The sequence below is a fragment of the Siniperca chuatsi genome, linkage group LG9 (assembly GCF_020085105.1).
Source record: "Siniperca chuatsi isolate FFG_IHB_CAS linkage group LG9, ASM2008510v1, whole genome shotgun sequence".
NCBI lineage: Eukaryota > Metazoa > Chordata > Actinopteri > Centrarchiformes > Sinipercidae > Siniperca > Siniperca chuatsi.
The window spans coordinates 10,050,405-10,064,736 of record NC_058050.1 but is presented as its reverse complement, the minus strand read 5'-3'; the positions used below and the strand labels follow the sequence as shown (position 1 = coordinate 10,064,736).

General features: G+C 39.8%; 1 protein-coding gene and 1 long non-coding RNA gene across 3 annotated transcripts in view; one reads left to right on the top strand and one right to left on the bottom strand.

The window, feature by feature from the left end:
* Positions 1-14,332, bottom strand: part of cadm4 (cell adhesion molecule 4) — a 145,776-nt gene that overhangs the window by 55,898 nt on the left and 75,546 nt on the right. The gene's annotated exons all lie outside the window — the stretch shown is intronic.
* The window catches only part of LOC122881943, a 34,768-nt gene that overhangs the window by 1,960 nt on the left and 18,476 nt on the right, over positions 1-14,332 (top strand). The window contains exon 2 of the long non-coding RNA XR_006379264.1: positions 11,673-11,827. This is a non-coding gene — a long non-coding RNA (uncharacterized LOC122881943). The remainder of the gene's footprint in view (positions 1-11,672; positions 11,828-14,332) is intronic.

The window sequence follows — 14,332 nt, the reverse complement described above, 5'->3', positions numbered from 1 at the left end:
CCTACACACCAACAAGAGAAAGTCAGATACAGTATGTGTAAGGTTCTTTGGTTTTTTACCAGAAAAATACCCAGATTTTCTCAAAGAAACAGAAATGTTCACACTGATTTTCACCTATATTTTATGTCCCCACACATTCACAAAAAATCTTGTGGGACCTGCAGCACAAAGACTCACTGCTGTTTACAGTAGATGAGATCCTTTTGTGAAGAGACAGCACAGAGAACGTTTCGGTAATAGAAAGTGAAGAGACAAATGGGGATAAAATGCAAATGAGCTGCAGCAGTTCCTCTAAGTCCTGGACGGATTATGAGATGATGGTCCCCAGGGTATTTATGCGTAAAAGTCCCCCCACCCCACCCCAACTGTGGTGGTCAAGTGACCATACAAGTGTAGACTGTTATATTTATATTTGTTCTTTTCTATATTGTATGGTTTCACTATGGAGCAGAAGACCTACTGTAACCATCCTACAGAAAACCTGAGGCGACAAACACACACTGACCCTTTGAAGGTGTCACAATGGTTTCTTTCTTTTGACAACTTCAAAGAGAATATTTGGGCTATTTCTTCAGTTTGTCAGAAAGACTTTTTGCTTTTTCACTCTGTAATGTGAAATCGTAATGTCAATTCACACAGAGGCTCTGGCTTATGTGGGTCCCCTGCCTCACTGGGCCCCTGTACGTCTGCCTGACTGACAATCAATCCATGGTCTAGTTAAGTTAAAAGAACAATGAATAGTTTAAAACCAGAGCAGCAAATGGTTTTATATTATTGATTTTTCAATTCGATTTTAATTTTATGTGTTAATATTTTAAATTACACAATTAAACGCCTATAAATTCCTTCCCAAATGTTTTTTTTTTTTTTTTTTTAAATCAAAACTAAAAATAATGAATGTTGCAGATATGTCACAGATAAACTGGAGGAGATAGAGGAAGAGGAAAAGTACCAAGGAAGAAAAAAGTATCAAATAAATACAGTGCTTAACTGTGGCAGGTGCTGTGGAAGACATAAGACACTACATTTACTTACACATTACTTGGATATACACATTATGCACACATACACACACATACAGTACACAGATGCACATAGAGCATGCACACACCGCTACCACTGACCACAACAACAATATCAATAGAGCCTAAGTCCATTCATCAAAACTGATTTGACAGTCAGCCCAACCTCTTTTTTATTCTCATTATTGGGCCTTGTTACGTCAGCCTATCATCACTCTTTGTTGACCCTTACACACACACACACACACACACACATACACAGACACTGCATGTCTCTGTGACACAAACAGAATTCAGAAAACCCAAGAGACAGTCAGTGCATGAAAAGGCTCTCCTCCAAATGGCTTATGTATTCAGCCCGGTCCCCCAGTGGATCTGCACTATATTGACAGAGCAGAATGGTGAAGGCCCTTGTAAGAGTATGAGACAGAACAGTGTGACACAGTTCTCACACTACCTGAATGACACACCAAATAATACAACACCAAGTCCCTCCCTTCAAAAGGGCAATTCCACTCAATAGTGGCTATGATCTCATTGTGTATGAGGCCAATGTGAAGCTACATTTAAAACTCTCTAAAGGTGTATAAACAGGCTATATAGTGAGGGAATGAAGCAATGTCTGAAATATGGATGCGGTTGAAATATAATCAATATGGATAACACAGTGAGAGTGAAAAAAGCAGAAGAAGGTGGTGTTATTCTTACCAAAAGCTTTTATCTAACTTGTCAACCTTGAGAGCTGTGTGTGTGTGTGTGTGTTTTAAAAATAAATATAAGTCTGTTTTGCTGCCTTTACTTATTGATGAAACAGTAATTCAACTACAAACGTTTCATAAGGTTTACATTTGCTGTTCTATACTGCAAAAGGTAAAATGTGTTTGTGTAGCACCTTTATATAGCGAATATCACAAAGTGCCTCTCAAGTCAATAAAGCTAAACAAATGACAAAGGCAGACTTCACACAGTAAAGTACAGTCATTGATAAAAGGCCTCTTTGTACAAATAGGTGCTCAGACACACTTTAAAAACAGTCTGACCAACCTAAAGGCAATAAGAAGGCTACTGCAGACCCTGAGGGCCTCAACAGCAAAGGTATGTATGTAAGGTGAGGGGTCAAAGGTTCAGTAACATAAGCAGGCGCTTGAGTGCAGAGAGACTTACAGATTTTAAACAGAATCTTGAAATCAACATTGCATTTCACCAGCATTCAGTGTCAAAAAAATCAAGAATAGGGGTCATATGTGCCCTGCGGCTGATTCTACATAAAAAGTCTTGCTGTGGCATTCTGAACGAGCTGTAATTTCAGCAGCGCCAACAGCCAAGAGAGACCGAAGCATATATAATCAATTCTAGTAGTTGTTTTGAAGCACAATAGGCTGTAATTTGGAAATATTTCTAGGATGGAAAAAGCAGGAGTGGAGGACAGAATTGACTAGATGTGCTATTCAAAGTTAAAAGTTATACTACAAAAACAACATTGATGTTTAAACAACATTATTTTGAATTAATCAATAGTTAGGCTCCGCGCTACCTTAAACGATAATCCATTTTGTTTGTATCTTTTGCTCTACTAGACAGATATGTACAAACTACCAACGGTTTCACACTATTCCACAGCTGGGGGCGTCAATATGTCAAGAAACGTAGTATAGCACCGACAAACTGCTAGCTAGCGAAAAAAGGATGCAAACACTGCAGGTTTCAAAATATTCCAAAAATGAATTATGAGGAGGGAAATTAATTCAACAGCTTGTTACTGTAGATCTGATGGGGATACACAAAATACATTTGGTTTGTTTACACAGTGTATTCCTTGACACAAATATAAATATAGTCCCAAAAAAAAAAGGTGCCAAAAACATCAATAACTACGTAAATAATAAACTCAGGGATTACTACTTTCACTATTTAAGGTGGCTGGACAAATCAAGTTGCGCTCAATAACCCCTTTCTTCATCTAAAGTGTTATTGGAGTAAAATTGCCAGGGAGGAGGACATTTTTCCCGTTATGTTTCAGTCTCCTTCCTCGGTTGCTGCTGATGGCCAGAGTGAACTGGAGGGGAGCGGTGAGGCTGTGAGATGGGAGGGAAGGACAGTGGGTGGGGAAGAAAGGTGGTGCTCCACTGATGGGACTTTTATGATATCCTGTGTCGCTGGAGCGTGGAGCTGGAAGAGGAGGGACAAGGGCCAAAAGAAAAGTGTCAGCAGGGCCTCTGGAAGGATATGCTCCAGAGTGAGCGCCTGGTGGGTTTGGAGGGCTTAACAGAGTGGGGACAAAGACAGTGAGAGTGTCTCTGTGCGTGAGTGTTGTTCTTCTATACTATACTCTTATTTTTAGATATGCAGAGCGAGGAACATTTTGCAAAATTATTTCTTCAAACATTTCACTTGGGTTTTGGCTTTAGGTTAGAAGCACCAGGTTAGTTATGTACAAACTTATGTTTTCAGTCAAAAGGGAACAGCATTTCAATAAGTAATTAACTCCAATTCTAGCTGAAACAGATGTTGGGGCTGAGCACAAGGCAGGAATGAGCACAGACGAACAAAAAATGTCAAAGCAGCTCTTGAAATTGCCTTCTCACACATTAAAATAAATAAATTCAACTCCTTTGTGTATTTGGAAGATATGTAATCATGCCTCAACACTCTTGACACTCAACACTGTCGACAGTTGTGTCTTATAAGTCACTGTATGTCACACCTCACTCTGCATTTCAACCTTTGAGACAGAGAAATTATTAAGAGTGAAGAGAAAGTTAACCTCTTGGATGAGAACGGAAATAAATAGAAATAAAATGCACACTTTTATATTTATGTAAATGAGTCACTTAAGACATGAGTTTCTCATTTCTTTCTTGTTTAAGGAAGTGGGCATTATTACAATGGTGAAAAACTATCCAATCACATGGTGCAGCAGGCCTTAAAATTGCCGGCACACTATGAAATTCTCCATGCAAAGGAGCAAAAATGCCCTGTGACTCTTTTTTCCTCATTGTGGCATTTCAGTCAAGACACATCTGTGTCAATCAATCATGCATTCGCAAATGAAATTTCAGAAAGCCAGATCAGGAGAAACACCATGTTACCATATTTGTACTCTAGTCTCGTTGAAAATTATGAGGTTTCAGGTTTTATATGATGCAGGTGACAGTTCCAAAAAAAGTAAGATGGCATTTTAGCGGCCAAACATACAAAACACACAAAGATGTAAATATTTACATTTTTACCTTGAAATCTGTTTTCCCTACAAATACATTTCCCTGCTAACTGTGTTTGGGGTAAGGGGATTGGTTAGGATATAATTTTGTGTCGCAAAGATGACTGGTTGGGGTTAGGACTAAGATTGAGTTTAGGTTAAGATAAGGGGAAATACAAATTGATTGGGGGGAAAAAAAGACTTCTTCCTATGAAAGTAGCATTAGCTTGCAAGGCAAAACTCCATTTCTACAGTATTTTCATGTGACTTTAAAGTTAGTTCAGGGTTACAGGTGGGTTAATAGTCAGAGCTAGAAAGAAAATTTCCCTCAGTCACATGAGAGTTGACATGCATGTTTACAGGTCAGTGAATAAGGGTAATCAATGAGAGGTAAGGATGAGTTCACAGATACAGCGATGAGTGTGCTACTCCAATTTACCCATCAAATCATGTTTGTGTGTATCTGTCTACCTGTATCTGAATCATTTGTGTTTGTGTGTGTTCACCCATGTGTGCATGATGCAGTGTTTGGAGGTGCCTGAGTACATCTCTCGCTGTGTGCAATCTGCAGCCAGTCTGTGGTTGTTGTATTCCCCCCCCCCATCCCTCCGTTGGCTCCTCTCAAATGGCAATTTGTAAAACACGGCCCCTCTGTTAGCCCTCTCCTTCGCCTCACAGCCCTTCCCTGCACGACTGCTCCCCTCCCTCATCTGTCCTCCCCTCTCCTCTTCGCATCACTCGTTTTACTTCCTTCCCTCACTTTCCCTCCTTTCCTGTCTCTCTCCTCTCATTTCCATACCTCCTGTGCACTCTGCATCCTCGGCTATCTCCCTCTCTCTGCCTGTTTATCTTCCTCGGTCTCTCTCTCTCTCTCTCTCTCATTTGCCCTTCCTGGTCCATGTGTTTTTTCTTCTTCATTATCTCTTCCTCTTTTTTCTCTGTCCATCGTTGCTGCTGCACTCTCATTACCTCTTCCATCTCGACCTCCTGTACTTTTTTTTTTAAGAGATCTCAATCGGTTTCTTAATGTAATTAAGAGTTTGTTTCTCTGCATACAATATCATATTGATATGCTCATAAAGATGCAGTCACTGAATCTCCACTTTAAACTGCATACTTTATGAACTGCTGCTCACTCTGGCTCCATTCCCAAGAGGAAATGGTTAGGAACAATAAAAGTTTTGCACTGCTTTCGCTGTCACTCAAAGTTATAAGAAACAACCTGCAGACTAGTTGGTTGAGTTGTTGTCAGTATGATACCTTGGCCTTATTTGAAGGATACATGCAGGGAAATATTGCTGCAAGACTGATCTAGGAGAAAAAACACCTATGATGAGGGACTTGTACATGGCTACCAGAGTGCACGCATGAGTTTAACTTACAGCGCCTGTCCAGCTTAATGGGGCCTTGAAAATTGAAAGAGGAATGGCTGAGGGTTGTTAAGTATAGAAGGAAAGACGATGGAGGATAATGACTGATGCATAAATGCAGGCGAGGAAGAATAACCTGAAGGACAGAGGAGAAGGACAGACTCTCTTCTCTCAGCCTTTTCTGCTTCATATTACTTCCTTCCTCTTCACTTGTCTCATTTTCCACCAATAATGTCAATTGTTTACCCTCGTCTATTATTAAGTTCACCTCTATTACATTTGTTCCAGGATTCTCCAGTATTTTGCATTATTGGCCAGATGCAGTTCTCCATCCTCTCCCTATTTAACTCTGAGGTAAACAGTCTCTCACTCCTTCATCTTCATTAACCGTCCATCCACCCCTCTTTTGTATCCCTCTCTCACCGCTTGACCAATCCATCCATCCAGTCACATGCCTGCACACAAACACACACTCATGCGCTTATGCGTGTGTCACTGGGCATTTCCATGACAACGTCAACATGAAAACCGCCCCTCTCCACCCGAGGTTCCGCTCATTTGCATTTCATTTGCATGTTTCACAAGCAACCGGCAGCATTTGACTTTGACAATGGCAGGGGAAACTGGCAGGACCCTGTCCGTTTCTGTCTCTCTCTTTCTCTCTCAGTGTGTGTGTTTCTCTCTTGCGTCACCCTTTCACCCAGCATTTTTGTCATTTAACCTCTCAACTCAAGCTCCGCTCATCACTCTTTTTCTTTTTCCCCTCTTTCTGTCCATTGCCATAATAATGTCAGTCAGAATGGCATTCCCTTTCCCTCTCTCCTCATCCTTCTATAGTTGCTGTTGTGAAAACAGATCGCTTTCACTTTGTCAAATTGCGCTTTTACCACCTCCTTCTCTGTTTCTCTCATTTGTAAACATTTTTCTTCCATCATTTTTCATCCCTCTCTATTCCTAACACCCATCTGAAAGAAGCTGCAACTGTAAGTCTTTCATTCCTTCCATGAATAAGAGTCACACTTGCAGCCTGTTTGCGATTGGACAAAGAGCTTTCCATCCATTTCCTTTGCAGACAAACACAGCTGCTTCTAAACACTCTTGCACACACACTTCGCTATTGACATTGCATCGCATTAAACAACTCACACACACATTTATTGACAGTCTATAACAAGAAACATACTGGCATGTGTGCACAAACAGACACATGCATGCACACATCCCCACTGAGAATCCAGAGAGACATCCAAGAGAAACACGCATACATCAGTAGCAGTAAACAAACACAGAACTATGCGTGTACACACAACTAATGCGTTTTACACTCCTGCACTCAACAACATTCAGAAATACGTCCCCAAGTAGCTGTGAAATTAAATTTCTTTTTCAGATCCAACATGTTTTAAAAATCTTTTGAGTGGTTAACCAGACACAAAAGCATTCACCTTTTTTTTCTCATTTCTTTTCTTTTTTTTTCATCATGAGGATTTCCAATTAAACATATTCTCCATAACTCAGATTAGCATCACTAATTTGCTTCCTCCACTCCACAACAAATTACATGCCAGCATCAACAATATGGCAAAGTCACCTCCTATTCCCCATATTCTGCCGGAGAAATGGCACAGTTAAAATGATGTGAGAGTATGACAGAACATGGCTGTCGTACGACTGTCTGTTCACATCCTCCGCTGTGGAGAATTTAAAAGCCGTGCTCAGGATGCCTGCTGTAATTGGCTGTACTGTTAAAGGAGAGCTGTTCACAGGCTTCATTACTGGCAAGCCTACATGTGGCATGTCAACGGGGTAAAAATTAGATGGCATCACCAGTCACTACACTGTGTATATGTGTATATATTGTAAGAGTGTTTTGTTGTCTTTGTGAGAACCAAATGCGTGTGTGCATACATAAAAGACAGAGCATTACTTATTAGTATGAGTCACCAAATGTATGTGTGTGAGCAACGGAGGATGCAAAGAAGTGTGTGCATGTATGTGTGTGCGTGGAGAAGTGGAGGAAGCATTCATTAATGTATGAGTCTGTGTGTGTGTGTGTGTGTACTAACTCGCCTGCATGTGTGTGTTTGTGAGAGACAGAGAGAGGGACATTGTGTATGTCAAAGAAAAAAAAAATCACTGCTCTCTGGTTCTCATCTGACATTTTAAAATACAGCCTGCAGAGGACAGAGAAAGTTTTATGAAAACAGACTAACTGTCCAGCAAAGATGACAAACAGAGAGACAACGAGAGACAGACAGGCAGACTGACAGAGAGAGAGAGAGACGGGGGTGAGAGTATTCAAAGAGAGAGACAGAGAGGGAGAAAACGCAGCGGGAGGGAAAAGTATTCAGTGAACGAGAGAGAGAACAGTATTCAGAGAGTCAGGGGGAGAGGAAGGGCCTGTGCAGTTTCATTGATTTGAACCGGTAGGAGGGGAGAGAGTGGGTACAGGGGGAGGCTCAGAGACAGAGCGGCTACTGTAGGAAAATGGCTTTATAATACAGTTAAAGAGCAGCACAGAAGACACAGAGTCTGACAGACAGACTGGTAAAAAGGACAGCATAGAAGTCAGAGAGTGGAAGAAACAGGCTAAACAGATGGAAAGCATTTCATTTTTATATTTATATATATTGGACGTCTAAAATTTTTGCTGTCCACGTTCATGTAAACAGCTGGAACAGTTATCAACATCTCCAAGTGACAACTAACTCTAAATTAGCAATCTGTTGTCTTTCTAACACTTCACACCTCCCACTCACGATGTCAAATTAATGTCGTAATTTTCAACAGCCCATTTGTTGGTATAAACTTACAATTTCCCCACAAGGATCAATAAACTGCCATACTTCTTGATAAAAGGTCAGTGAATCTACCTGATATTCAAAACAATGGGAAAACAGCTGAATATTATAGCTGTAAATCATATATTTGTATGATTTGTAAAGATGTGCTCACTTGTTTATAAAAATAAACAATGTAAATTGAGATGTATTGGTAATGTGATTTGCACGTGCTTTAGCAATGTGAGAAGGATTCGATTTTGATCATGCCAATAAAGCGTGTTGAAGTGATTCGAACAGAGGTGAGACAGACAGACATGGAGAGAGAGAAGTGGTGGGATGAAAGAGAATGAGAAAAATGAGAAAAGAAAAAGTCAGACAGTGATAAACATAGTGGTAGTAAAAGGATAAGGCTGGTGAAATTCTATATTTTTCTTATTGTTGATAAATTCCATGAAGTAATAAATGTATCCTAATAAGTATTGTCAGTGTAGCCAAAGCCTGATATAGCTTATTCCTATGTCGCATTGTTGTCCAAAAACTATTAAAAACACATCAATGAGCCACACCATTGCACTGGGTGACATGTTGCCTCACTACCATGAAGATGGGAAGTAGTTTATTTTGATACCACTCAATACCACATACACCATCAAACTGCTGTATATAGTCACTATCGGGCACCAAATGTGTATTAATCCGCGACTTAAAATAGTCTCTAACAAATGTGCCATTTACTCTTGTTTGTGTAATGTTTTCTAAAAACTACTAGTGTCCAGCTGTTTTAGGAAATTATTTACCCTTTAAAAAAAGTAACTATATATTTATGATCTGTTTTTAAAAGATTTACGACTCGAAGAGAAAACAGATGAGATGAATATAGCCTTATATATTTGCAGGATTTGTAAAGGTGTGTTTGCTTATTTGTTTAATCTAAACTGAGATGTACTGGTAATGTGATTTGCACTTGTTCTTTGGCAATGAGAGACGGATTTGAGCATGCCAATAAAACATCTTGAATTGATTTGAACTGAGGTGAAACAGATAGGGAAAGTGGGAAGAAGTGAGTTAGAGAGAGTAAATGAGTAAAGAGAAAATCAAAGTGATAAATATAATGTTGATTAACATTGTTCATTTACATTGATTGTTTTATATACTTCATTGCTTTTGCAATATGGTCAATTTCCCTGTCAATAAAGATAGTTCAAAAAGGAATATATAGACTTAGTATGTAGACTTGCTGGCATGCAAAGTATATCTAACTAGATGCAATACAGAGAATGAGCAAGGTAATCAGACATCCAAACAGAAAGACAGAGCTATGAAGCAAGGAGGAGGTCTGATAACTAGGAGAGAGAAACACAGAAACAGAGACAAACAGAGAGATGAACAGATGAGCTCAGAGCACCAATAAGTAAACAAGCCCAAGCTGCACTCTGTCGTGACCTGTGGTGACCCCGTGACAATGTGACTAATGGCCTTGAAACATACAAGGACCAAGAGAGCAACCACTGATGGAAGCACACAGCAACTCACATAGACAATGCGTTGTATAGCAAGACCATTGCAGCTACAAAAGAAAACAGAGAGGTATAAGGAGAGTTAGAGTGGGAGAGATAGAAAAGATAAAAGTACTTGCATGGCTAGGAGTTAGATTTGTCTACTCCTGCAGGAGAAAAATGAGCAGGAATATTTCTTTAACACTCATTTATGGTAGTTTAAAAGGTGCTACATGCACCATTTGAACAAGAAAGAAAGAAAGCAACAAAGTAAAGCCTCTACCAGAATCATCAGGACTGATTTTGCAAATCTGCTGCATTACTTTATTGCAAAAAGGAAACATGCTGTATAACACAGAGGTTTCTGTTCTTCCAGTTCAAGATGATGCTTTCAGCATGTGGAACTGTGGCAGATGGTGGATCTCACCGTAGTGCTGTACTGTAGAACATATGATCCACTTGTATTTTGTTAAATCATTGTATCATAATCTTACATTTACATTGCATACTTTTATTGTCATCACCACACTTTGATTCAGAGAGAAGGGGAGGAGGACAAAGGAAAACGTGACAACATCTGGAGTTCAGAATAGAATAGAACACAAAAGACCCACTTTTGACCCGATGCCTTTACCTATTGATATCACTGTTACTTTATTGTCTGTTTTTGTGCACCACAATAGAACTAACTGAACTAAACTACAAACAGAACTGAATAGAATATGTGTTTGACCGTAACACTTTACAAATGTGTTTACATTTACAGTAACAGGTAGTGAACAACATACCCACGTACCACAAACAAAGGCAAAAGTGTTTATACCTGTTGGGCAGGGCTGGCTGCTGGCATAAACACTCTATGCTGTTGTTTTGGGCCACAAAGCTAAGGGAGGGTCCACAGATCAGTGTGACTTTTTGTGGTGCTGTTTTTTTTATTTTGTTTTTATTAACAACATGCTAATATACAAACATTCAGGTAGAGAACAACAGCACATACAAATCAAATTAAAATGACACAAATATATATTAAAAACATGAAATTAAAATATTAACTGTTGCACACACTCCTCACACATTGTACCGACTTGACTGACTTGCTGTGTAGCCATGGTAACGCAGTGGGCAGCATTGAGGGTAACACTGGGTCAACGTGAGTCAGCTGGTTAGTGCAGCAATAAATTGATCTTGCAACTTATTTTGATGAACCGACTCGCAGTAAAGAGAAAATTGGAGATGGAAAAAAGAACACAGGATAAAGGTATGTGATGTGAAACTGATTTCGTTTTTCTTGCAACATTAAAGTCGTGTTTTTGAATGAAATCAAATTAAACAGAACATAGCTACAGTTAAATTTTAACCTGCCAAACTGGCTAGAAATAATAAATGCACATATAACATTTAGATGCTGATTCTGAAACGATTTTCATTTGAACATGCTTGCTTTTTTTCACTGCTTGCTAACATTAGCTATCCTGAGTAGTATTGCAAACATCAAATAACCTCCTTGTTACCTCCTGCCTACCAATGTTTTCGTGCAACATTAATGCTGTTTTTTTTTTAAACAAATTATACTGAACATAGCCACAATAATTAAAACCTGCCAAGCTGGCTGAAAAGTAATGAATGTATTGGAACAAGCTTGGTATAATAGTATATTTGGACATATTTGGATAATTGGATCATTTGCATATTTGGATAAAATTGCACTTGTGTGGTTAATAAATAGGCCTGGAAGATACATATAACATACCTATGTAATGTCGTTCCAGACTATATTTAAAAAATAATAATAATCTTTTCAGGGATGTTACTGAAATATTTTGGCGCAACCTCCACTGCACAAGGACCATCTACCTTGTCAGCTGACATGACTGCTGCTGAGGGAACATCGTCAGAGACTTCTGGGACATCTACGCCCTCCTCTGACGAGACTGCAGCTGCAGAGATCATAACTGAGGTACCACAGCCTTCTACATCCTCCTCCAATGTGACTGTATCTGCAGATACTTTGCAATTGTTAAGTTTTTCTTAACTTTTCAAATTTTAATATATTTTAATATACATTGTTTTCAAAGTTAGAGATTTGTTGATAATTCATTTGTCCATCTCTATTGTGTGTGTGTGTGTGTGTGTGTGTGTGTGTGTGTGTGTGTGTGTGTGTGTGTGTGTGTGTGTGTGTTCATTCAGTTATGAGCAGTGTGTGTGATTTAGTGGTTGCTAGGAGTGTTTTGGGGCCATAAACAAAATCTTGTTTAGGGACACCAAAATCCTAGGGCCGGCCCTGCTGTTGGGAACGGCCACACTTGAAGGCGGGGTAAAAGGCCGGCCATCATAGAGAGGAGCTCTTTTAAATATGGGCATAACAGCGCACATTTTAAGACAATCTCCTCTGGAAGGTATTTGAATTGTTGTTGTTGTAGTGTTGTCATTTGTTGTACGCATGAAGTGACAAAAGTTGTTGTGTAAAGAATGAAACAAGAAACCTTGAGGAAAAAAGTTACTTACTTTCTCACCCCCACATAACTGGCCAATCACTGTGTGTCAGTTTGGAAAGTTACCTCCCACAATTCTGACATCAAAAATGGTTTCAGACGCTGTTCAACCACCTGACTAACACTTGTTGGAGCATATAGACGTCTTATGAGGATAGAATTAGAAATTTAGTAATTACATTACAGTTACTAATCCCAGTAACACTCTTTAGCTTGTTAACTGTCTTTCTGGGAACTGGATGTGAGGGTTGATGTCAATTTCTTCTCTGTAGGTATTTTGGAGAGCTCATACTGGGATGTATTAGTTTGCTGTAGGGGTTGAAAGTGGTGGGAGGTAGCTAGCGTCCACTAAAGGAGGAGGAATATGCATTCCAGCAACTCCAAAGTCGTCTTGTTTACTGTGCGTTTTTTGTCCTCTTAGCTGACTAGCTAGCCACTGGTAAGCCTGCATTCACGAAACATGAGTTTTGTTCTGAGTTGGAATGTATATTAACCTGCGGTTTCACTGAAGACCGGACTTTTGACGGTGTTTAGCTGTTGACGGTCAGTAAATACCTGCAAACCGTAAGATGGCTGCTACACGTGTTAGCGCGCGATGTGGCGCCTTTGGAGTTGTTAAAAGGAACCTTTGACGGAGCTGGGCTGAGTAAGGGAAAGTAATTTTACTTTTTTAATGTAGGCTACTTCTGTTGTTAAGTAACTAGTGGAGTAATGTCATTATTTTGTTCACTGAGTAAAAAGTTATTGTTTACATTTTTCACCGTTGAATAGAACAGAATAGAAGGAGAGGCACCAGACAAAAATGAAGAAACAATGTGTGTGTGTCAGGGGCAGAAGGCAGTGAGTCAGGATTAAATTCATAGAAAGATAGGGGAAGGATTGAGATTAATAGAATGATTGATTGCCTGGGCCCCCCCAAAAAACCTCAGAGGTGGCCTATTTTTCATCATTTTCATCTTTTCTGTCGACATTTCATTCCTCCCTCTGTCTTTCCTCCTATCTTTCAATCTCAGCATCATTTTGCCACTGGGCTTTCTTGCATCTCTCTTTCTGGTTTGTCTAACTTTGCCACTTTGTGTCTTTCGGCATCTCTTCTTGTTTTACTGTATCTCCTTAAGCATCAAATCCCTTTCACCTTTTACACATCTTTTCCGCTCTCTGTCTCTCTCTGCGTCTCTGCCCGTCTTTGTCATGTTGCTCCCTCTCACTCTCTCCGTCACTCAAATTGTGCAGTACTGTTGGTGTCAGTTAGGGACGTCTCGCTCACCGCCCACGCTTGCAAACACACCATTAGCTAAGCAGGCGTGGATTGACGTGCACTTACACACACACACAAGGTGATGTCTCGGAAAACACACAGTTTCAGTCGACATCAACAGTGATCTGTCACACTCTCTTGACACATGCATCGGCGCATGTGTACATGTACACGGTACATGTCAAAACATGCTTTTTCAACGTGTTCAAACTTCTCACAAAGCCCCTCCCACTCCACAACTTTCTCTCTCCGGCTTTCTCTTTAGCAGGTTTTTTTCCCTCGCCTCCGTCCTTTCTTTCCCTTTGTCATCTCCCTTTACTCTTGGGAGGCAATTATTGTTTTCCCCTGGACTCAAACTAATTAGCTTAAAAACTCCCACAAATAAATAAAGCATTTTGTGTGTGTGAGTGTTTGCATACCTATGTGCTTGTGCTTGCGCTTGCGTATAAATGAGTGGAAAATGAAGTTGAATATATAAATACTAATATGGCACAGATTTAGGCAAGGCTAAAGCCTGTTAGAGTGTGCCTCCTAAAAAATGGCGCTGAAGTGCTGTGCATAAACATACACATGCACGTACACACACTCTCATGGCTGCTCAATATCGATCAAAAGTATGCACGCCAAAAGACATGCACATCTCTGACAGCTTAATTTTGATCAAATATGAAATGTGTACACACAGACACATACAGAGTAGCCTATATACAGT